Source organism: Prionailurus viverrinus, chromosome D1 (assembly GCF_022837055.1).
Source record: "Prionailurus viverrinus isolate Anna chromosome D1, UM_Priviv_1.0, whole genome shotgun sequence".
NCBI classification, from domain to species: Eukaryota; Metazoa; Chordata; class Mammalia; order Carnivora; family Felidae; genus Prionailurus; species Prionailurus viverrinus.
In genome coordinates, this window is record NC_062570.1 from 48902123 (window position 1) to 48928218 (window position 26096).

The following is a 26096-nucleotide window of genomic DNA, read 5'->3' on the forward strand; positions in this document are numbered from 1 at the left end:
CAGTGCCGAAATTCCAAACCTGAATCTGCTGGACAAAACCCACGCTCTTTCCCCTCTATCACACTGCCCTCGTTGATTTAAAGAGAGAGAGAGAGAGAGAGAGAGAGAGAGCTCTCCAAAATGAAATGTTGATTATCATCAGCACTTAATAGTATGGATACATGTTAAGTTTCTTGCATAGAAACTTTGACTTTCTACAATTGTAGTCTTTGAAATGAAATCCTGTAAAATAGGAAATCCTCATTTAGAGCCTGAACTCAAGAACAAAGGTTGTCTAAATAATCTTGGCATCCTTGACACATGGCATAGGACCTGAAACATAGTAAGTCTAAAATAAATGCTTCTAGAATGAGTATTTGCATGAGTAAACAAAGGAATGACTTTTATAATAGAGAGAGACAGAATAGGTACATAACTCTCTGCAAAGAGAATCAAACATCTTCCAGTCTATATGTATTTTTAAACTACATGATTGAATCACAGAACATAACTCTGAATGGGACCTCATAGACTCCTTTGCACAATGTTTGTTTAATAAATGAAGGAACTAAAGCATAAAATTCCAAAGCTAATTGGTGACAGGGTCATATCTACTGAACATTCTGGAAAATATACCAGTCTCTGGATTTTGTCACCTATTGGGATATAAAAGCACTAATCAAAATAGGGAATTATGATAATTTATTTATATTTTAATACATAGGACTTATATTTTAATGCATAGGATAAATATGTATGTGACTGTACATACACACACATATAAATAAGCACAAACAGCTTGCTTTCTTTAAAGAAATAATAAAGATAATTGTTTTTATTACATACATGGATAAAGATCAGCATTAGCCAGGAATATCTACATGCCTGAAAGTCAAATACAAGTTGTTTGCTTTGAGAACCCCACCCATTTACTAACACTTGGGTGTATTTGTACTCCAGAAAGGAAATTTATATGGCCAGACACCCATAAGCCAGCTTTAAAGAAGAATAAAAAGGTAAATTTTCATAGATAGAACAAATACTTTTACATATGTTATCCTAAAAAACACATTGTATGATTATACACATTTTTCTTAGTGACTTATGATTTATAACACACATTTATTTTGTTTTCTAGTCATCAAAAAAGCCACACATTTTTCCTGGTTTACCTGCCTTTCTCATTATACCTGGTTTTCAGAAGAAGCAATATTTAAAATCAACGTATTCTCTGTAAATGGGCAGTGTGGATCCATTATCACCTACTGTTATCTAATATTCATGGTTTTCATCTGCCATTTCACATGTTTCCAGTGGAACTTTTCCCGAGTGCTTCTTCAACCCCATATTTTGTATCTGGGGTACATACTAAAATTATATCAACACAGTGATGTTTTCATGCTTTTAAGAGAGAATGATTTTTTGGTGAAGGATGGATAAGAAATGGAAGTTACTGGGGTGCCTCGGTGGCTCAGTTGGTTAAGCATCCGACTTCCAGCTCAGGTCATGATCTCATGGTTCCTGAGTTTGAGCCCTGCATGGGGCTCTGTGCTGATAGCCTGCAGCATAGAGCCTGCTTTGGATTCTGTGTCTCCCTTTCTCCCTGCCCCTCCTCCATCCATGCTCTCTCTCTCTCTCTCTCTCTCTCTCTCTCTCTCTCTCTCAAAAATAAATAAACATTAAAAAAACTTAAAAAAAAAAAAGAAATGGAAGTTACCATGGATGTGTAAGCCTTGAGTTATGCTCATACCCTAAAGCCCAAAGTTAAGCTGCTGTTAACTGGCCGGTTCTAGGTAAGGAGTTAGGGGCAGATGGGGAGGCAACCCTGGAATCTAGAATATTCAGCTTGTAATAGCAATGTTAGCAAGGAGGCAAACATTCTATCAGTTTTCTTGATATGCGGCAGTGTTCTACATTAGACAGCAACAAGTGGGCTTTTTAAGAAATGTTTTACAGCAGCTCCAGGGCCCTGTAAATCACTGGGAAGTTGCCTAGAAAGGCTGTTGTAGAAAAGCCCTAACTTAAGGCTTGTCCTTGCTTTAGAGCCACAGAGCATTAAATATAAGCAAGACAGCCTAGCATTTGAAAATGTAAGCAGAGATCATTTTATTTCAGTTTGAGAGCAAGGTCCTGTAGTTTGCCTAAATTTGACAGTCGACCCAGTGTTTTAGTTGTGTTAATGGTAGAAGAAGAAAACTTTTTAATTTTCTTTTAGTGTAATTATAGGGCTTTCACAGAAAGTCGGTTTGGACTTCAAATGGAGAATAATATTCTACTTAGGTGGTAAACACAGTAAGTCCTAGGCTGTTCTCGCAACAAAGCAGGAGAAATCAACCAGAGAAGAGAAAATAGGATGTAGCGAGAAAGTGGAGGCAGATCGGTCAGAGGGAGGGGGTTGGAGAAAGGCGAGAGAGATCAGCGGCAGGAGGAGGGAATCTGAAGCAGCGGCAGAGGAAAGGTAAGGAAGGGGAAGAGAAGGGAATGTGGTCACAGATGCAGACGCAGAGATCCGGAGAGGATCAAAGAGGTGAGACCCCGAGGGGGCGGCGGGAGGAAAAGCGGGGGAGGTAGAGAAGCCTCACCTGAGAATCAAAGGACCCCACCCTTACAGTGCAGTGTACGTGGTAACTTTTCTAGTTGGCTAGATGTTCGGCAAGAGAGGAAACAATGCAAATAGGAAGCTGCCTGCGATGCCAAATTGTAAAGGGAAAAGGTAAAGGAAGGGGATTTTAAAGAATTCGGAATTACGTGTTTGGGTTCCTGGGTACTCTGAGCACCGAGAACAGCAAGGGCTGGTCGCGTGCATTTCATTCTGGTGCTGGCGACCCTGAGTGTAGTGGATGGAGTTTGAGAGTTCCCGGTCCTAGTCCTGGTTTCGGGCAGACTCCAGTGCTCCTCCTCCTGAGCCGGCTACTGACCCTACACTTAGGAACTTAATGCTGGCCCCTCTCTGAGATGTGGCAGCGCCTGTGGCTGGTGGACGCTTGCAGCCACTCTCACACAGCTGGCCCCAGCCAGCATAGGGGGAAGTACGGCTCAAGGAGTGACCTGGGTGGGGAGGCTCCAGAACTTGGCCACGGGAACACAAAAGGGTTTGATGCTAATTCCGATGCCCTGAGGGGTTCTTGAGCTCTCCACAAAGCCCAAAGTGTCTGAGCTGCTGAAGGGAGCTAGCCTCCCGCACTAAGATGACCTGGGCTAAAAGGAGCAGCCCGGATAGACCAGGACTGTGACAACACATCTGGAGGGGGCTGTTTTATGGAGATGGAAAGGCAGAGTGGCCCACGGTGATGGCAGGCACTGATAGAAGCCGAGGTGGCTGTTAGAAGTCGTCATTTTTTGGCGTGTTGTGAAGGGATGTACATGTGGAGGGTGTCAACTCAGCAGCACCCTGGCATAGGTGACTGTCAGAGGAGTGTCACCTGCAGACCTGAGGTTTGGAGGCAGCCAACATGACAGAAGAGGGTAGTATAAGTATAGGAGAGAAAGAACACAGTCTATATCACAGACCAGAGCTCTAACCCACCTCTGCTGGTTTGGAAACTTTTAACATCCCTGTGCCTCAATTTCCCCCTTGTAAAAACTGACCTCAGAAAAGTTGTTGAAAGGATTAGCATTAACAAGCCCAGCACAGTACCCTCTTGCCCAGTATTTGGTTACTGGTATTATCCTTATCTGTAACTTCCTTGCTCCCCATTTAAATTTCTGGTCCCAGTTTGAAGAAAGCAGATTTCACTGGATTTCTTCTCTCTTTGTTCCCTGTCTTTTCTTTCCTGTTCTCCTCAAATTGGCTTCCATCCTTCTCATTATTTACTGAGCATTTACTTTGTGCTAGGAACTGAACCATGGCAGTGGAGCCTGATTTCTTGATATTGTTTTTTTTGTTTGTTTTTTTGTTTGTTTGTTTTTTCTCTAAGGGAGAGTGGCTTTTTGGCTTTGTTCACATCCAGATCTCTGGCAACTAACCATGGAAACTCACTTCGCTGGAGAATTGTTTTCTGTGGGGAGCAGCATTCTGCGGGCTAAACTGGGAGGCTTGGAAGGAGGGAATTGGTTAGTAATTAGAAAAATTTAAATGACTGAAAATACCTCCCAAACTATGTAAATGGAAATTTTTCCAATGTTTACAGTATTCACTTGGGACTGATGGTAAAAAACTGCACATAGCCTTGGCTGCTTTTGTGAAGTCCAGATACATGCTTGAGAGAACAAAGGAAGTGATGGAGAGATAATTCCAGAGGATACCCATTCTTCTTCACTCTTGATTTTATAGAGTTTGTCCTTTCAGAAGAGTTTTGAACTCTGTCTGTTGCTCCTTCTGGTTTTTCCATTGACCACAAAGAAACTTCCATACAATCATTGACTTCTAGAGTTAAGATCATATGTTGTATGATCCACTTAACAAAAGAGGCCACATTCAAGATGTCAGGTCCAATATAGAAAACCCCACCCTTAAAGAAAGCTGATTGCCTCCTTTTCATCGTCATGCGTATCTCCTCTGTTGGTTTTCCTGTCTTCACTTGCTTTCTAGTTTGTCTCTTTCCTGGAATTCGCCTCCAAATTCTTGGGATTTTTCTTTTTCCTGGAATTGGCCACTGGAATTGGCCACCAAATTTTTGATGAGCTGCTTAATGATGCTTCTTTAGAGGAACAGGAGCCTTTGTGAAACTTAAGGCCCCTTCAGAGTTGAGGAAGAGATTCATAAGGCACATGTAATTATAATCACCCTAACTAATAATTTATGAGGAAGGGAATTGGGGCCATATCCTGGGAATACAAGAGGAGTAAAACAATGGCTGGGACTCCCCTCATAGGGCTTACAGCCCAGTTGCTGACACTGGTTCATGAAAAGGTAATTTAAGTGGGAAAAGAAAGAAAATTACAGAACACTGTGTTGTAAGGTCTATTTTTTAAAACAATAACTACGTACAAAGGTAAATATATGTATGTTTGCGCTTCTGTATATTCACTCACTGACATGTATCAGGTACTATTCTAGACATCAGGATTATAGCTGGGGGGAAATGCATAGAAGTTATATATTCATGTATTATCAGTGGTTACCTGAAGGTTAGAGTAGAAAAAGAGAGAGACTCAATTTACTTGCTGTTCTGTATTATTTTGATTATTTAAAATGATCTTGGATTCTGTACCCTAAAAAATAATAAGGCACTATAAGGGGACAAAAATTCATGTAATGCTGCCAGGTTAGAAGGGCAATGGCCAGGTGAGTGGCACAGACCATTAACAGGAGGTCTGGGAAAGTAGAACTTGACATGGACATGAAGGAAGATCAACACTTCAGGAAATCCTAGGCAACAGGAAAAAGGACAGGGAGGAAGAGGTCCATAAGGAATGGCATTGGGGTAGGGATATGCAGGAGGCTTCTGGTTGCAGTAGAGGGTTTGCTTGGGAGAGGAGGTGTGTAATAACATAAGGGAGCAAACAGCATTCTCATCTGGCCTCTGTCACAAATACAGAATGGCCCTCCAAGTGACCTCATTTCCTGGGCCTCAGTCTCCTTACCTGTGAAATGCGAGGATTGAAAGGTGGACTCTCATGTTCCCTCACATCAGAGAATTTTATGGTCTTATGAGACTAGAGGGAGGTGTATGTAGTAAAGCCAGATTATGCAAAGCCCAAAATAGGAGGATAAGAAATTTTCAGATAACCTACAAGCAGTGGGGAACATAGAAGAATAGGAGCATCTGCATCATGTGTAAAATATGAAAAGCAGTATGTAGAGAAAAGTAGACCATCCATGATATACAGGATGGCTATCAAAGTAGTAGGAGTGGAGAAAAGAGAAGGAGTAAGGGAGGGAGAGAGAGAGTTTAGAGAAAGATTTTCAGGTCAATTAGAAATCTGCACAGTAATAGATTATATCTTGGTAAATCAAAAAAAAAAAAAAACAAAAACATGAGTTCATAATAATACTGAGAGACAATCAAGGTAAAGTTCTTTTGTACAGAAGAATACCAGCTAATGATTCTAGAAGAAATAGAGAAGTAGAAAATCACCTATTTCCAACCCTTAGTAAAATAATTGTTTCAGGTAAGTAGTCAGTAGGTGCTAGTCAGATGTCAGTGGCATAGTCAGTAGGTGCTAAAACATATGAAGATGAAATTTCTTAGGAAAAAGGATAGTCACATGGTCTCAAAGAATCACCACACAGACTTGCCATTTACAAAGGTGTCCTTCCTAAGTTGCCTTTAGGATGGAGAGATCTGGTGGTCCTTAACCAAGTGACCAAATTTAGCATCACCAATAGTGAAACAATCTCACATTTTAGTCCTCCTAATGTGATCCAGTATAATAAGTACACTATATTACTCACTAGATTTTGCTAAAAATATTTGACCTGATTCTGATCAGGAAGAAACAATTAGACAAAACCAGAATGTGGAGCAGTCTTTAAGTATCTAGCTTGAACTCTTAAAGAGAGAAGGTGGGAGGGAGGGAGGGAAAGGAAGGAAGGAATGAAGGAAGGAAAGAAGGAAGGAAGGGGAAACTCAATGTCATAAAAAGGAAAAAAAAGAAGGTAGTTTTTTAAGGTTAATAATGATTAAAGATATTTCAAGAACCAAATACAGTGAGCAAACCTTGATTCAATCCTGGATTGAAGAAAAAAAAATCTATAGAAGACACTTTGAGGACAACTGAGAAAATGTGAACAGTTATAGTATATTGGATAGTATAGAATTGCTGTTACCTTTTTTGATTTAATAATGGTAATTTTATATAGAAAATATTATTTATATTAAGGAGATGCCTTCCTGGTATGTTATGGTGAAGTTAGCACATATTTCAAAGGGTTTAGAAAAAAATAAGTGTGTGTGTTTATGTGTGTGTGTCTTCTGAGAGAGAGAGAGAGAGAGAGAGGGCGAGAGAGAGAGAGAGAGGCAGAGAAAGAGAGGTGGAGGGAGAGAGAATCAATGCACCAAAATATTAGCAACTGTTGAATCTTGATGAAAATGTCTGGATTTTTACTGTACAGTCCTTCAATTTTTTCTGTAGTTTAAATTTCTTTCGAAATAAATAGTTGGGAGAGGGTCTATTGCAATATTTCAGATTGAGACATAGGGCTAAGGTAGTAAAGTAGAGGAAAAAAAGAGAAGTGAAAGATATTTTGAAGGGATAACAGATTTACTGAATATCATTTCTCAAGAATAGTGGTAAATACAATTCAAGTTTTAGCGTTTGTGTCTGTTCAGATCTCCTCCCCCTCATCTGACAGTGAAACAATTGAAAGAGGATTTGAGAGTCCTTGACACAGTTTGCCTGAACTCAGAAAACTGTTTCTTGGGAGCTTGTAGGCAGTGAGATGATGACCTTATTTTTAGGTAAGGAATAAGTAGGAGAAATGCTACAATGTAATTATGGACAATCAGATGCCAACACACGCATAAACCCAAACACTAAAAGAATGTCATTATCCTGAGGAACTATAGTGAAATAAACATCAGATGAGTCCTGTGTGCAGTAGCCAGGATTTGAGTTTTGCATTAATGGTTTTTGACCAAGATAATTCTATTAGCACTTTATTCCTATTGAAGCCTTTCAAATGCTTTAGGAATGGGTTCTTTGACAGGTTTAACAGGTATTTTTTTCTTCCTTTAAAATTGATTTCAATGCGGGTCGGGGGGGGGGGGTTGGGAAAAAGAAACCAAGAATCTCTTCCACTGACACTATAATCTCATAAGGTTAATTTGGAATTAACGTATTTGTGTGATCCAGTATTTTCTTACTGCAGGTGCTATCGCAGTTTTGGACGGACAGTTTTTCACTGCACATGACTATACCACAGTTTGTAGAAATTTGCTATGCCTGGACCTTGCACAGTTAATGCCTCACTCCAAACTGTGACATTTTAAGAATAGAGAATACCCCCCTCCACATTTCCATACCCAGTGGAGAACTACTATTAGAGTCTAATTTACTGAGTGCAGAACCAGCCATCCATTCCCAAAACAGTATGATGGCCACAAAGCACATATTAAGTCTGTTCATGACTTAATATGAACAGATTAAGTCATATCTGTTCAATGACTTAATGTAACATGTAAATACTTGATTATAACTTTTTCACTTTTTCTATAAACACCATTGTGTTTTAATGTGCCTTGGCATCCTTTTTGTTTTCTTACTGTCAAAGTAACACACACCTCAAGTTCAATAGTTAAAATTTATATAACTTTTAAAATCTTTATGATAGTATATGTTCACTTAAAAATTATTCAGGTGCTACTAAAGGCTATAAAAATGCAATGTAACCCTGTCTCTCCTCTTCAACATTAGCCCCAAACACCACAGCCTCAAAATCACAGCCCTCTAAATCCTTTATTAGCATTTGGTTGTATAACCTTGCAGGAACTCTTGATAAGATTATGTATCCTTTTTTCCTTCTTTCTTTCTTTTCTTTTAATAAGCAGTGTTATCTATAGATCTGTATAGTTTTATAACTTGTTTTTCTTTAATTTAGCAATATATCACAGATATTTGTCAGTATCAGAATATTAAACATGTATGCCATTGCTTTTAATGGCTATGTTGTAATCCATTGTATGGATATTACATAATTTATCTAACCAATTCCCTATCGACAGCATTTTAACAGTAGATTAGATTTAGCGATAGTTTAATATCAGAAACCCAGAAACCACAGAAAACTGTTTAAAAAAAATGAGCATTTGCAGTCAGTCCACTGATTTCAAAAGGGAGAACATGTCGAGAAAACTCAGAAGCTTGCTTTTATTACCACCATCCATCAAAGGAAGGCCTCAGCTTCAAATCTGACCCTAACCTAAGGGAATCTGTCAGCCTGGAAGCACACATATCCCATCCCAGAACAGAGGGCTTAGAGGGTGAGATGCAAAGCAGATCTCAAAGGGTAGGACTTCAGCCTCACACCCCTGAGTTCTACCTTTTTGCCCAAGCAGTTTTGGTGCTTGGGTGATATGCAATTGTGTGATTCCTTAGCAACTTTGTTTTCAAGGGCACTGAGACATGGGGACTTCAAGGATACCTCTGCCATGATACCTACAGCCTTATGTAATTTGAGAGACACTCGTATTGACAAAGACCCATGCCCAAAGTGCCATATGGGGAGCAGAGCCCCAGAATGAAGAGAATGGGTCTATCACGGATTGTATGGGTCACTGTTCTCATGTACATGTACTCTCCCAAAGTACATGTTAAAGGAGCTTCCAGAACCATTCTCCTATCATGTAAGTCTACAGTCATGATATAGCCTCAAAGGGCCAAAGAATTTGTAAAGCCTCAAGGTCACAACACAATTTGAGATTAAAATCAAGTATATACACGAATGAAAGACCAGCAGGAGTGCATAGGAGGACAAAGGGCTGCATCTCCATAAGAGATGCCCACATCTGACTGAGCAGAGTTTTAGAGTTTTTCAAAAGTAAAGATTCTTGGGCCCTACCCTTAAAGATCCTGATTCAGTCAGTCCCGTTTAATCACTCATTCTCCCCCTACAGGACAATTTCCTTCTGAAAAAGACACTGATCTGTACCTGGCTCATAATAAATATGCAATAAAAGGTTGTCAGCTTTTAATGATTTAAGTAAAATGATGTGAATCATTAATTGATTCAGGAGTATTATGAAGTATCTGTGTAGTGTTGCAGGCCTTAGAAGTATGGAGGTAAAATGGGGTGCCTGGGTGGCTCAGTCGGTTAAGCATCGGACTTTGGCTCAGGTCATGATCTAACAGATTGTGAGTTCGAGCCCCACATTTGACTCTGTGCTTACAGCTCAGCCTGGAGCCTGCTTCAAATTCTGTGTTTCCTTCCCTCTCTGCCCCTCCCCCACTTGTGCTCTGTCTCCTCTGTCTTTCAAAAATAAATAAATGTATTAAAAATTAAAAAAAAAAAAGAAGTATGGAGGTAAAAGAGACAAAGTCCTTGTTCACAAGAAGCTTTTCTTGAGGTGGGTAGGATAATAACACAATATCAGGTGGACCTAAGTTCCATAAGAAATTGAAAACGTCTATTAAAGAAAGCCTACCAGGCTACTTTAAAAGGGGTAGCCAGCAAAGAGCTTTCTGAGGAATTAGCTGTTAAGCTGAGACTTATATGAAATAAGTCAGTTAGAGACAGACAGATATCATATGTTTTCACTCATATGTGGAATTTGAGAAACTTAACAGAAGACCATGGGGGAAGGGAAGGGAAAAAATTGTTATAAACAGAGAGGGAAACAAACCATAAGGGACTCTTAAATACACAGAACAAACTGAGGGTTGGGGGGGGGGGGGGCGGGAGGGGGCGTGGCAGGGGAGAGGAGAAAGAAGGTAACAGGCATAGAAGAGGGCACTTGCTGGGATGAGCACTGGGTGTTGTACGTAAGTGATGAATTGGGAAGCTACTCCTGAAGCCAAGAGTACACTGTATACGCTGTAAGTTAGCTAACTTGACAGTAAGTTATATGAAACAATAAATAAATAAGCTGAGACTTATAAAAATAAGGGATCAGATGTGAGAATTGGTAAGGAAGAGCACTGTGGTCAGAAAGACAGCTGGTACAAGTGACCCAAGGCTGGAGGGAAATTGGATTTAGATAAAGCAGATCTAAGGTCCTCATACCTATGAAACAGTGAAGGAGTCAGAGAGAAATGAGATAGAGTCAGAAGGATGGGTCAAGGTCAAGCCAAGGTGTTTGGATTTTACCCAAAGTACAACAAGAAGTCAATGAAAAAAAAAAAAACTATATGTATATATGGCAAGAGGGAGTCATGATCTGATACACATTTTGAAAAGATCTCAGTGACTGTTGGGTGGAAAAGGATAGAGGGGGTGTGGGAAGCCATCGTGAGAGCAGGGAGCTCAATTGGGGCATCAGTGCAGTATCCCGGGGAGAAGTGGTGTCTTTGCCAAGGGAGCTGCAGGGGTTGCTGGAAAAAAGTGGACTTGCAATATGACTTGGAGCTGGAGTGAACAGACATCCTGATGGATTATGTGGGGAAGTAGGAAGGAAAGAGAATTAAGGTTGGCAGGTAGGTTCTTGGTTGAGTGGTTTGAGTGGTGGATGATTGTTTTACTCATTTGCTGAAAGTGGCAAAATTGCCCAGACACAATGTTCAGGAGAAAATTAAGTTTGATCTTGAGCATGATGAGTTTGAAAAATCTTAGGCATCCAGCTGGAAATGTCAAGTGAGCACATATATTTACATGTCTAGAGTTAAGAGAAGAATCAGGGCTAGAGATACCAGTATCCTCTTGTATTTGTATGTTATAAGGTTTCAACTAATTTTGGTTATATATTCTTACAATATATTCTTGTTACTCAAAACATATGAATCTTAAGTTGTTTACTATGTTTTGGCCTATAGTAAATTGTATTTGGAAAATTATATATATATATATATATATATATATATATATAATATGAAAGGTTATATATAATATAAATACATAAATATATATAATTCTATGTAAATATATATCATAAAGTTATACATAATAGATAAAGGTTTGGATTATTTTCAGTTAAAGATTTCAAAGTGATCAGCCTTGTATAAATGCCCTGGTAAACCAAAACATTTAAAATTTTTTGTTAATATGCAATTGTTTTTGCATCAGCAAGCCAAATTTAAAAGGCATGTTAAGTTTACCAAACCACATAAATATCCAGTATCAGTTTTCCATTCTGCCTCTGCTCCAAGTGGATTCTGGTCTTGAGCTCTCATGCAGCTACTGTCAGAAATGTTATCACTCTGCACCAAGTACCACAGCTTCCAGGAAGAGAAAGGAACTTAATTAGAAATTTCCACTTCAAACACAATTTATAGTTTATTCACTGTGAGACATGCAGGAGGCTGTTTGGAAAGTTTAGCACTAAATGAACTATTTGTTTTTCTCACGTTGTCAACAAAATACATATTGGGCATGGAATATGTTTGTTGATTAAGCACTAGAGGGAACCTTGGTGATTTAGTATATGGCTCTCTTTCTAGATGGAGAAACTGAGCCCCAGAGAGGGAAAGGGCCTTCCCAAAGTGAAATAAGGTAACAGCAGGATGGGACTGAAACTCAGGAATCCTAACTCCCAGGACAGTGCTTTCGGCTTGCCGTGCCCCCTCTCTCTGAACCTATAACCCTAGTACTTCTCCTTACTCAGCTGAGTTTTTATTGAGATAATTTGATAGTAGCCCAGGCCATCCTCTTATAGGTATGTCAGGGGAAGGGTCAATAACAGATAATAATTACCAGTCCTCACTATGTAGCAGGCCCCATTGTTAGCTAATCTAACCTTTGTACAACAAACCTCTTGTACATCTGGGTCTAGTCAGATCAGGGTACTGACCTCAGGAATCCCAAGACTAAATTATTGATTAACAGTAACTACTCATCTAAGCTTCAGATAGATATTTTCCCACTACCAGCAAAGTTGTAGTCGTCCAAGAGACACAGCAAACTCAACATGTCCAAAACAAAATGCATCATCCATTCATCCAAACCCACTTTCTACCCTGCAGTCCTGTGCTCACTGGCAGAACTAATATTGTCACCCCTCTGATTACCTTTCTCAGCTCCCATGTCCAAACATTCAACATTATTGTAAATAGTATGTAAACTCTATTTCCCAGAAGTTTTTGAGGAGAGTAATTACCTAGAACATGCCTCTGTGTCCTCTGTCAGGTCTGTGCCCCATTTCCCACCCTCAATTCCATGTCAGTTTCCCAGTTTTCTAATTCAGGCTTTCATCAGCAGTCATTTGTATTTTTGCAACGTTCTCCCATCTGGTTATCCTATTTTTTTAAACAGCTTTATTTATTTCTTTTAAATGTTTATTTATTTTTGAGAGAGAGCAAGACCTACACACACACACACACACACACACACACACACACACATATACACAGAGGGAGGGAGAGAGAGAGAGAGAGAGAGAGAGAGAGAGAGAACAGGGAAAGGGCAGAGAGAGAGAAAGGGAGAGAGAGAATCCCAAACAGGCTCTGTTCTGTCAGCCAATGCAAGAGCCCAACAGGGGGCTCAATCTCAAGAACTGTGAGATCATGACCTGAGCTGAGATCAAGAGTTGGACACTTAACCAGCTGAGCCACCCAGGCGCCCCCAGTTGTCCTATTTAAAAAAAAAAAAATTTTAATGTTTATTTATTTTTGAGACAATCAGAGACAGAGTGCAAGCAGTGGAGGGGCAGACAGAGGGAGACACAGAATCTGAAGCGGACTCCAGGCTCTGAGCTGTCAGCCCAGAGCCTGACACGGGGCCCAAACTCACAAACCGTGAGATCATGACCTGAGCCGAAGTCGGACGCTTAACCGACTGAGCCACTCAAGCACCCCTTCTGTTGTCCTATTTTTAATCATTTAGTCCTTCAACCCCAGCTTTCTACTGTTGCCATATTTCGCCAACCCAAACATGAGTCAAATTGCGTTAAATGCCTCTTTAACCCCCTATCCCCACCCCCACTCACTGACCACTTTTTAACCTGGCATTCAAGGTCCACTTCTGCTGGCACCATTTTTTTTTCTCTGTCCACGCTCTATGCCAGCCATTCCAGCCTGTTCACAATTCAAAATTGAATGGGATATTCATAGCTTCCTGCTATTCTCACAAGTATGTGATAAGGATCTAATACCTGGGAAGTTTTATTATATGTTTGGTAAGAAATATGAGGTGGGAAAACAATTTACTACTAACTGCAAGATGCTTTTGAGATGTTATGTTTAAGCCATAGAAATCATCAATTTCCAAATTAGGGGACCCTAGAAATAGTGGGGACTAGAACATTTCATTTCCCACAGCAGCTCATTGGCTGGCCTGAGTAAGTTAGTGGCAGAGTTAGCAGCTGAACCCAAATTTCTACCTCACTACATCACATCACTTTAGGAAAATGAAAATAGATTTTTTCCCTCTTGAGAAATTTTGGAGCCTTCTGCATTCATTTAGTTCACTGGCAATACACCCGCTCATCTTATTATCCCTAGTCTCTCTGAATAAAGTAGAAATAGTTTGGATTCTGCCCCAGTTTCTTCCCTGCTGCCCCCTGCCACATACCAACTAGAACCCCAACTATGAAATAATGTGCTTGAAACAGTCCCCTGTGTTCTGTACTGACTAATTTTAATTGGAATCTGGTGCCAATTATCTCCCCCTTTCCCACTGGGTCACCCCTTTGTATTTTTTTCACAGTTAATAATACAGTTATATTTGTAGTTTTTAGCTACTCTTGTTCCAAGACAGTCTTATATTAATCTATTCTTTGATTGGCTTATTGACAATAAAAGTCATTTTAAAATCCGGTTTCATAGATAATAGAGACCTTATAACAGAAATAGCAACCATTGATTACCTACTCAGTATGTGAAGTGTTATGTTAAGTAGTTTATTTGCATTATCTCTAATCATCTTGACAACTAGCCAGCAAAATAAGTATTAATGTCTTTGTTGCATATGAGGAAACTGAAGCTCAAAGCTGGAAAGTAACTTACCCAACGTCTTGGACTTAAGAAGTGGCAGGATGAAGATTTGAATCCTGGCCTTCCAACTCTATATCAATGTTCTCCCCATGGCAGTTTTCACGGCAGGCAAATGCCAGCAGGGCTGGCAGCACATTCTTCCTGCTCTTTCTTTAGCTGTAAGCATTCTTAGGGGTACGGGAATAATGGTGACATATTTCTCAATTCTAAGCTGAGAAATGGTTCTCCACTGCATCAAAATAAACTCCAGATTCACTAATATGGTTTATCATGCCCTGCACAGCCAGATCTTTGAAAAGCATTAATATGTCATAATTAGGAATGATTAGGAATTTTGCTCAGTATCGAGCCTTATTAACAACGGCTAGGATAAGAACAATCAAAAGACACAAGCAAAGCAAGGAGAGATTTAGACTGCTTGGGGTTAAGTCTTGGTTTTGCCATTTATTACCAGTGGACCCTTCAGGAATCTCTTTAATGGCTATGCCTCAATCTCCTCTGTAAAATGGGCATTATTGTGTGTTTATACTTCATGGAGCTATTATGAGGATGAGGGGAATTGATAATAGGAAATGCTTAGAACTTTGCCTGCCACGGAGTTAGTGCTATGTGCACGTCAGCTATCACCACCACTGCTAACATCATCATTATCACCATTACCTTCATTTCTTCCCGGTCATGTCTCACCTCTTTCCCACTCTCCCTTCTCCCCTCTCTGACATTTGGTAACAACTACTTCTTTTTCTTCAGATGTATCAGCCCCTGTCTCACTTCAAGACCTTCATATGTTCCTCCCTCTCTGCCCAGAATATTCTTGCCACCCCTCTCCCCATATTCCCTGCATCGCCTTCCCTGGGCATTCCCACCCATCTTCACCTGGAGAACTCATTCAGATCTCGTTTCTGATCTCACTTCCTCCAGAAAACTTTCACATACCTCCTTATACCTTCAGCAGGGTGCCCCACTTTCTGTCCTAGAACTTTCTGACCTTTTCCTCTCATAGTGTTTACCATCCAGTGCTTATGTGTTTCCCTGTTATTGTCCTCTATTGAATGGTGAGTTGCTTGATAATGGCTATATGTCACTCTCATTTACTCCTTCCCTTAAATTAGAAGAGCAAATCACTAAAATGGATAGCTTTTAAAAACTGAATTTATGTCAGCACTGTGTTTAGCTGTAGATACTGCACTAGGTGCACGTCCAAGGATAACAGCCATAAGTAAGCCATAAGTATGGCCATAAGTATGGCCAATATGTTGCCATACTTAACCTCAGTTGAATAACTGAGTCTCTGATGAAATATTAAATAATATAAAGATTCTAGAAATAACATAAAAACCATCCCAAAATGGAATGGACAGACTAGGGAAGGAAAGAGTTCCCTGTCACTAGAGGTATGTAAACAGAGTCAATTTGTCATTTGCTAAGAATGATCTGGAGAGATGAAGAAGGAAGTGAGGTCATTTAACCTACAAAAGAGAAAACTGTATTCAAGTGTTAGAAAGAGGACCATATAAAAGAGGAAGTAATAAGAAAGAAAAAAATATTCTGTGAGCCCTCAGAAGGAAGAGACAGAACCAAGAGGTAGAAAGTACCAGGAAAATGATTTAGATTCAATACCCCATTCCATCGGTTGCCCTTTAGTTTTGCTGGTTGTTTCCTTTACTGTGCAGAAAGAAGCTTTTTATTTTTATGAGGTCTCAATAGTTCATTTTTGCTTTTTTTCCCCTTCCCTTCAGAGATGTGTTGAGTAAGAAGTTGCTGTGGCCAAGGTCAAAGAGGTTTTTTCCTGTTTCTCCTTGAGGATATTGATGGCTTCCTGTCTTATGTTTAGGTCTTTCATCCATTTTGAGTTTATTTTTGTGTATAGTGTAAGAAAGTGGTCCAGGTTCATTCTTCTGCATGTAGCTGTCCAGTTTTCCCAGCACCACTTGCTGAAGATACTGTCTTTATTCCATTGGATATTGTTTCCTGCTTTGTCAAAGATTAGTTGGCCATCTAATGTGGGTCCATTTTTGAGTTCTCTAATCTGTTCCATTGATCTATGTGTCTATTTTTTTTTCCAGTACCATACGGTCTTGATGATTACAACTTTGTAATACATCTTGAAGTCTGGGACTGTGATGTCTCCAGCTTTGGTTTCCTTTTTCAGGATTGCTTTTGCTATTCGAGGTCTTTTCTGGTTCCATACAAATTTTAGGATTGTTTGTTCTAACTCTGTGAAGAATGCTGGTGTTATTTTGATAGGGATCACATTGAATATGTAGATTGCTTAGAGTAGTATTGACATTTTAACAATATTTGTTCTTCCTATCCAGGAGCATGGAATCTTTTTCCATTTTTTTTTTTTTTTTTTGTGTGTGTGTCTTCTTCAGTTTCTTTCATAAGCTTTCTATAGTTTTCAGTGTATACATTTTTCACATCTTTGGTTAGGTTTATTCCCAGGTATTTTATGGTCTTTGGTGCAATTGTAAATGGAATTGATTCCTTGGTTTCTCTTTCTGCAGCTTCATTATTAGTGTATAGAAATGCAACCAATTTCTGTATATTGATTGTATATCATGAAACTTTGTTGAATTCATGTATCAGTTCTAGCGGGGGTTTTTTTGGTTGTTGTTGGAATCTTTGGGTTTTCCACATAGAGTATCATGTCATCTGTGAAGGGTGAAAGTATGATGTCCTCCTGCTTTTTGGATGGATTTTGATGCCTTTTATTTCTTTGTGTTGTCTGAATGCTGAGGCTAGGCAATGTTGAATAACAATAGTGAGAGTGGACATCTTTGTCATGTTTCTTGCCTTAGAGGGAAAACTCTCAGTTTTTCCCCATTGAGGATGATATTAGCTGTGGGTTTTTCATTTATGGCCTTTATGATCTTGAGGTATGTTCCTTCTGTCCCTACTTTCTTAAGAGTTTTTACCAAGAAAAGATGCTGTGTTTTGTTAAATGCTTTTTTGCATCTATTTAGAGAATCATGTGGTTCTTATCCTTTCTTTTATTAATGTGATGTATCACACTGATTGATTTGTGTATACTGAGCCAGCCCTGCATCCCAGAAATAAATCCCACTTGATTGTGGTGAATAATTATTTTAATGTATTGTTGGATCCAGTTTGCTAGTATTTTGTTGAGAACTTTTCCATACATGTTCATCAAGGAAATTGGTCTGTATTTCTCCTTTTTAGTGGGGTCTTTGTCTGGTTTAGGAATCAAGGTAGTGCTGGCCTTGTAGAATGAGTTCGGAAGTTTTCCTCCATTTGTATTTTTGGAACAGCTTCAAAAGAATAGGTGTTAACTCTTCTTTAAATGTTTGGTAGAATTCCCCTGGTAAGCCATCCAGCCCTGGACTCTTGTTTGTTGGGAGATATTTTATTACTGGTTCAATTTCTTTACTGGTTATGGGTCTGTTCAAAATTTCTATTTCTTCCTGTTTTGGTAGTATATATGTTTCTAAGAATGTGTCCATTTCTTCCAGATTGCCCAATTTGTTGGCATATAATTGCTCATAATATTCTCTTAATATTGTTTGTATTTCTGTGGTGTTGATTATGATCTTTCCTCTTTCATTCATGATTTTATTTATCTGAGTCCTTTCCTTTTTCTTTTTGATCAGTCTAGCTAGGGCTTTATCAATTTTGTTAATTCTTTCAAAGATTCTGTTCCTGTTTTCATTGATCTGTTCTACTGTTTTTTATGTTTTTTTTTTTATTTCAATATCATTGATTTCTTCTCTAATCCTATTATTTCCCTTCTTTTGCTGGTTTGGGGATTTATTTACTGTTCTTTTTCCAGTTCATTTAGGTATAATGTTAGGTTGTATATTTCATACCTATTTTCCTTCGTTAGGAAGGCCTGGATTGCTATATAGTTCCCTCTTATGACCGCCTTTGCTGCATTCCAGAGGTTTGGGGCTGATGTGCTTTCATTTTCATTAGCTTCCATGTACTTTTTAATTTCCTCTTTAATTTATTGGTTAACCCATTCATTCTTTAGTAGGATGTTCTTTAATCACCAAGTATTCATGGCCTTTCCAAATTTTATCTTGTGGTTGATTTTGAGTTTCATAGCCATGTGGTCCGAAAATATGCAAGGTATATTCTCTTTTTGTACTTGTTGAGGGCTGATTTGTGTCCCAGTATGTGATCTATTCTGGAGAATGTTCCATGTGCACTCGAGAAGAATATGTATTCTGCTGCTTTAGGATGAAATGTTCTGAATATACCTGTTAAGCCCATCCTGTCCAGTGTGTCATTCAAAGCTATTGGTTCCTTGTTCATTTTCTGTTTAGATGATCTTTCCATTGTTGTAAGTGGGGTGTTGAAGTCCCCTACTATTATGGTATTATTATCAGTGAGTTTCTTTATGTTTGTGATTTATTGATTTATAGATTTGGGTTCTTTCACATTGGGGGCATAAATATTTACAATTGTTAGATATTCTTGTGAATAGATCCCTTAATTATGATATAATGCCCTTCTTCATCTCTTGTTACAGTCTTTATTATTTATTTATTTATTTATTTATTTATTTATTTATTTATTTAATGTTTTCTTATTTTTTGAGAGAGAGGGAGACACAGAATCCGAAGCAAGCTTCAGGCTCTGAGCTGTCAGCACAGAGCCCGACATGGGGCTCGAACCTGCAAGCTGTGAGATCATGACCTGAGCCAAAGTCAGACACTCAACTGACTGAGCCACCCAGGTGCCCCTACAGTCTTTGTTTTAAAATCTGGTTTGTCCAGGGGCTCCTGGGTGGCTCAGTCGGTTAGGCGTCTGACTTCGGCTCAGGTCATGATCTTGCAGTTCGTGAGTTCAAGCCCCGCGTCGGGCTCTGTGCTGACAGCTCAGAGCCTGGAGCCTGTTTCAGATTCTGTGTCTCCCTCTCTCTCTCTGACTCTCCCCCGTTCATGCTCTGTCTCTCTCTGTCTCAAAAATAAATAAATGTTAATTTTTTTTTTTTTAAATCTAGTTTGTCTGATATAAGGATGGCTACTCCAGCTGTCTTTTGACTACCATTAGCATGATAGATGATTCTCCATCCCCTTACTTTTAATCTTCAGGTGTCTTTAGGTCTAAAATGAGTCTCTTGTAAGCAGCATATAGGTAGGTCTTTTTTTCTTATTTATTCTAATACCTCATGTGTTTTGATTGGAACATTTAGTCCACTGACATTTATAATGAGTACTGAAAAATATGATTTTCGCACCATTGTGTTGCCTGTTGATTTGGTGTTTCTGGTGATGTTCACTGGTCCTTTCTAGTCTTTGTTGCTTTGGTCTTTTTTGTTTTGTTTTGTCTTTTTTCCACTCAAAGGGTTCCCCTTAAAATTTCTTGCAGGGCTGGTTTAGTGATCACAAACTCCTTTAGTTTTTGTTTGTCTGGGAAACTCTTTTTTATTTCTCCTTCTATTATGAATGACAACCTTGCTGGATAAATATTTCTTGGCTGCATATTTTCCAGTTCAGCACATTGAATATGTCCTACCACTCTTTTCTGGCTTGCCAAGTTTCTGTGGATAGGTCTGCTGTGAACCTGATCTGTCTTCCATTATAGGTTAAGGACTTTTTTTTTCCATTGCTGCTTTCATCATTATTTCCTTGTCTGTGTATTTTGTAAAGTTGACTATGATATGCCTTGGTGATGGTAGGTTTTGTTGAATCTCTGTGATTCTTGGATTTTGATGTCTGTGTCCTTCCCCAGAGTGAGAAAGTTTTCTACTATAATTTGCTCACATAAACCTTCTGCCCCCTTTCCTGTCTCTGCATCTTCTGGGACTCCTATGGTTTGGATGTTATTCCTTTTTAATGAGTCACTGAGTTCTCTAAATCTTACATTGTGATTTTTTTGCCTTTGTTTCCCTCTTTTTACTGCTTCATTATTCACCATAATTTTATCTTCTAAATCACTAATTTGCTGCTGTGCTGTGTCCATCCTTGCCATTGTGACATCATTCGAGATTGCATCTCAGTTATAGCATTTTTAATTTAGTCCTGACTAGACTTTATTTCTTTTATCTCCACATAAAGGGATTCTATGGTTTTTTCAACCTCAGCTAGTATTCTTATTATAGTGGCCCTAAATTCTAGTTCAGACATCTTGGTTATGTCTGTGTTGAGTAAGCCCCTGGCTGTCATTTCTTCCTGTTCTTTCTTTTGGGGTGAATTCCTTCATTTTTTCATTTTGGAGGAATAATTGGCAAAATAAAAAATTAAAATCAAAAAATTCAAAACAACACATAAAATCAAATAAAGAAAGCTAGATCCTAGGTATGTTTTGGTCTGGTTGTCAGAAGAATAGAGAAAAAATCGAATAGAGAAAAAAGAGAAAGGAAAGGAAAAAAAGGCAAGAAAAAAATTTTAATTAAAAATTATTTATATAATAAAATAGAATCAAATGAAATAAAAGAAAGTAAATGAAAGAATGTAAAATTTAAAAAATAAAAAAAATTTAAAGAAAAAATACATTTTTTTCTATTTCTGTATCCAAGAATGAGGAAGAAAAAAATAAATAAATCAACAAACAATTTAAGCAAAAACAGAAGCAAAGAAAATGAACAAATAAATGAGCCAGCACACAGAATGAAACCTGAATTAAGTTACATCCAGTTTCCCCTAGAACTGAAACTGTGAAGCCCTGTATAGTCTGTACATTAGGCCGGTGGAGTGACTTGAGCTGGCCTTCTAGGTAATGTGCTTGGACGATGCGGCTGGGCTGGGCTTGGTGTATCTGCTCCGTTCTCCACTAGGTGGCACTCCTTAGCTTTCTGGGGTGGATCATTGTGTCATGTACACCAGAGAGGTGGAAATGGCTTCACTCAGCTCCCTAGTCTCAGGCACAGGAACTGCACTGTCACCGACTCACAATCAAGTACGTCTCCTTTCTCTCAGGCCTCTATCCACTCCCCGCCTCTACCGTATATCCAAGCTGTGTGCCTGCCAGGCAGCACCTCCCTCTAGAGTTTTATCTCAGATGGGGTTGTGTTTCAAAACCTCACACTTCAGAGACCCCCGCAGCTTGGACCCACACTGACTCTTGTGCGTAGGGTCTTGCAGAGCAATGGGCCGGTGCTGGCTTCCCTCAAAAAATGTTCATGTGATCAGGCAGTGGCAGAGCTTCAGAGATTATGGCAATCCACAACACAGTTGGTGCCAGGTTTCACTGCACTCTGGCGCCTTTGTCCCTATACCAGCAAACATGGCTGTTCTCTGGGGTCCACTGGGACCTTGGCCTGTGGGGAGGCCTTATGACCTCTACCAAATGCATTCTAAGTAGGGGAACTGCTTCTCCCTATGTGGTGCATGGATCCCTCAGACCCTGCTTCCTTCTCCGGGGGGTTCATCCTACTTCCTCACCAGAACACTGCCAGGCATGGAGGTCTAGAATTTCAGACTCTGTGCTCTGCTGTTTATAGAATCCTAATGGTATTGAAACCCTCTCTTTTCCCCCTGTCAATGGTTTTAGGAAACAGATTTCTTGTTTAGTGCCCTGCTAGCATTTTCATTCTTTCTCTTTCTTTCTCTCCAGCTACTATCAGGGTGAGTGCTTTTCTTACATGATCCTTATACACCACACTCTCCCCCTTTCATTTTCTCTGTCCTCTCTCCATGAAATCAGTTCCCTACCCTTTGCAGCTTTTCTCCCCCAGTTTACCTCTCCATACCACGTCTCTGCCAAGTTCTGTGGCTCAAGTTATGTAGATTGTTGTGTTAATCCTCAGATCAGTGTCCTAGGTGTTCAAAAGGGTTTGGTGCTGATCTAGATGGATTTCAGGGTCAAGACAAGCTCATCGTCTCCATGCTGCTCGTCTATCTTAACTCTGTCGGGAATGATTTTTTTTTTAAGTTTATTTACTTGAGAGAGAGAGAGAAAGAGTGAGGTAGGGGCAGAGAGAGAAGGAGAGAGAGAGTCCCAAGCAGGCTCCACATTGTCAATGCAGAACCCAATGTGGAGCCTGAGCTTGTGAATTGTGAAATCATGACCTAAGCCTAAATCAAGTGTTGGACATTTAACCGACTGAGTCACCCAGGTACCCCCAGAATGATCTTTAATGTGCTAATATGTAAGTGCTGATGAGCAAGTTTTTAAGGCATTTCCAATACTGAAATTCTGTGTTCATAGAAAAAAAAAAGTAACCATATATGTTGTATTAATTAATTTCCATTAGATTTTATTTCATGACTTATAATCATAGCTCTGAAGAAATACTGACAGCAATAATAGATACTAATTGCTGAATGCTTGTTTGTACCAGGGTCTCTGTTAAGGGCTTTACAGATATTGTCTCATGTTATGCAACAGCCCTGATAGAGAGGTAGATATTATACCCATTCTATAGGTAAGAAAGCTGAGATTTGAAGAAGTAAGTGACTTTCCCAAGTTACTTAGGTATGACTGGTCAACTCAGAATTCAAACCCAGTTCTCTGTGATCCCATATATTCTCTTCCTTCCCACTTTTCCATGCTCCCTTTAGTGCACTTAGAAAAATCCAGAGGACAATTAGAATATTAAAAGATGTAAGAATTTGATGCTATACGAGAAAGGTCCAAGAAAGGGTGGTTCTCACATCAGACATCAAAATGTATTCCAGTAGATCAAAGACTAGGTGGCTAAAAATTAAACTCATTGTACTAGAAGAAAATATTTGAGTAATTTGTTAAATATATTGAAGAGGGGTAGATATAATACGAAACTCAAAAGCTGAAAAGGAAAGCATAGTGATAAATGTGACTATATAAAACATTTTAAGCTTCTGTATGGCAAGAAACAGCATACCAGGGAAAAGTTAACAGTTACAATGCAACGATACAAAATACAAATACCAAACTGAAAAGAATATTTGCAATATTTATCTGAGATGAAGCACTAATATTCTTAAGAGGCAGATAGATTTTTAAAAGAACAAACTACACAAATAAAAAATAGGTGAAATAAGCAAATGGTCATTTTTTGCCAAAACAAACTTAAATAGCCAGCAAACATATAAAAAGATGCTTAACTTCATCATTGTAGACAGGCAAAACTTAAAAACGCAATTGTCTACATATTAGAATGACAAAGGCCAAATGTTATGATATGTGCAATTTTTACAAGACTATGAAGAAAGTCAATCATATCTTATTTGTGGGAGTATAAATTTTTGGACACAACTTGGCAATAGCTATTACAGTTTAGCACTCATACCCTTTATCCAAGAACTTTTTGTTACATAATATTTATTGCAGCATTGTTTATAACAGCAAAATACTGAAACAACCTAAGGGTCTATCAACCCTGTACTGGTAAAATAAATTTATAATGACTAATAGAACAATTTATAACTATAAAAAGGGATGAGACAAGTATAGGAATATGTGAATGAAGAAAGTTCTTTAAAATATATTAGTAAGTAGAAAAAATAAAGGTATAAAACTATGTGTAAAATACCTTATTTGTATAAAATTTTAAAATTATAACTTTATAAACCTATTTATATTAACAAGAAAAATAATTGGTAGTATATATAAGAAGCCATCAAAATGGATAACTTTAGAATAAAAGATGGGGCCACTTTATTTGTATGCTTTTTGTATTGCTTTTTCATGTATGTGCATTATATACATACATTATTTTTTATATCAATATATTATTTGTGCAAAGAGATTCTTCCCTCCCCTCTTTTGCTTTCTTCATCAGTTTCTGTTTATTTAGTGAATAAATAATCATGTGAAAAATTAAGAACAAATTAAAAGAAACAAATAATGCGTATACAATCTATAGAATATACTCATAAAGTGTATTTCCAGGGAATTTGTCCTTCAGAAACACCTTCATAAGTGTTTGCAGTAGCAGAAAGCTAGACACAGTCTCAACAACAATAGGGATCCTGTTGAAAAAAATGCTGGTCTATCCATACTGTGTATTGCTGGGCTCCTGTTAAAAAGGTAAAATAGCAGGAGCTGAAATGGAAGATGTCCAAGATACATTGTTAAAAGCAAAACAGAAACAGTTTATAGTTTATATATATGATATGATCCTACTCACTTAACTAAAAATGTGAAGACATATTACATATATAAAGAAAGAAATAGAAATAAGGCATGTGTGTGCATATACATATAGTAGACTTCTAAAAAGTATACCCAAGAAACTTCTAACATTGGTTACCTCTGGAACTGCAGATGTTAAGGGGATTTTTTTACTTTTCCTTAGATACCTTTCTGAAACATGAGAATTCATTTACCATGATCCTATATTATGTTTTAATAAGAAGTTAGCCCTAATTGTTTGACAAGAGATTATTTGGCCCAGGAAGTTTATGCATTCAGCTTCCTGTAGGCAGGAGCCTACATCTAATTATTTTTCCTGTCCTTTCGGCTGTCTGAGTCATAGTCTGACTCATCCGTGCCTAGACAATCTCTGAAATGACTGTCATCTACTAACAAGTAAATCTGGAAATTCTATAGTTCAAAGGAGCTTTACACTCAAAGAGCCTCTCAGTCCTTTCCCTCCAAGGTAGGAGAATATTGAGGCTCAGGACTTGAAAAGATAGTCACTCAGCTGGTGTGTGGCAGTCAGGCCAAACCCAGATCAATGGACTTCTCTAGGTTACCATGTAATCAATGCATTCGGTAAGGATTTCACCAGAATAGAAAGCCAGGGAAGAGGCATGGAAAATTATAAAAGTGGTTAAGGAGGCTTCCACAAAGTTATTATGAGAGGGCTGGGATGGGGAGTTAAAGATTACAGATACCCCATGGGGCACCTGGGTGGCTCATTCCATTAAGCATCTGACTCTCAGTTTTGGCTCAGGTCATGATCTCACAGTTTGTGAGTTTGAGCCCCGCATCAGGCTCCGCATAGGCAGTGCAGAGCTTGCTTGGGATTCTCTCTCTTTCCCTTTCTCTCTGCCCCTCCCCCACTTGCATGCTCTGTCTGTCTCTTTCAAAAATAAAAAATAAACCTAATAAAAAAAAAAAGATTGCAAATATTCCAGACCCCATGGGGAAACAGTGGCAACTCCCTATCCACCACCCAGTGTCATTGTCAAAGAGGATTGATGAGAGGCCAAATAAGATGTTACGTTTTACATGCAGATAAGCTGGTCAGGTTTTTTTTTTTTTAATTTCTTTTTTCTGTTTTTTATGGTTGGTAACCAACTTCTCTGTAAATAAAAGGAAGCAGAATTCTGGCATCAACTGCATAAGAATATCTCTGTGTATGTTAGAAAACTGGACTTTCTGTGTGTTCAGTTCAAGCAGAAAAGCTTCTTGGGGACTTGCCTTGTTCACCTTTGTTCTCCGCCCATGATCCCTTTCCTGGGGCAGACACAGAGCCCTGTCGTTGGAAAGCACTCAGTAATTATATTATGTTGACCTCGACTGAATTGCTTTGAGAAAGATTTTAGCTTTTACTTCTCATTAAATTTGACTTCAGAATGATTTTTCCCTCTCGGCAGAGTTTTGTGCTTGTTTTTCAGATGTTCTGTTTTTCTTCTGGCGTCGGCCCCAAAATGGGAGTTAGCAACAGCAACATAAACTCCAGGCATTCTTTATTTCATTTTGTCAGAATTCATTCTGGAATTGTACATGAGAAATGGGGCAGTCAGGTTTATTTTGGAACAAGGCTCAGGGCTGTCTAACCAAGCTCAGAATGACAGGACCAGGCATATGACCAAAAA

General features: G+C 38.8%; 1 protein-coding gene across 10 annotated transcripts in view; it reads left to right on the forward strand.

Moving 5' to 3' along the window:
* Positions 1-26096, forward strand: part of DLG2 (discs large MAGUK scaffold protein 2) — a 2044734-nt gene that overhangs the window by 1708612 nt on the left and 310026 nt on the right. The window lies entirely within an intron of this gene.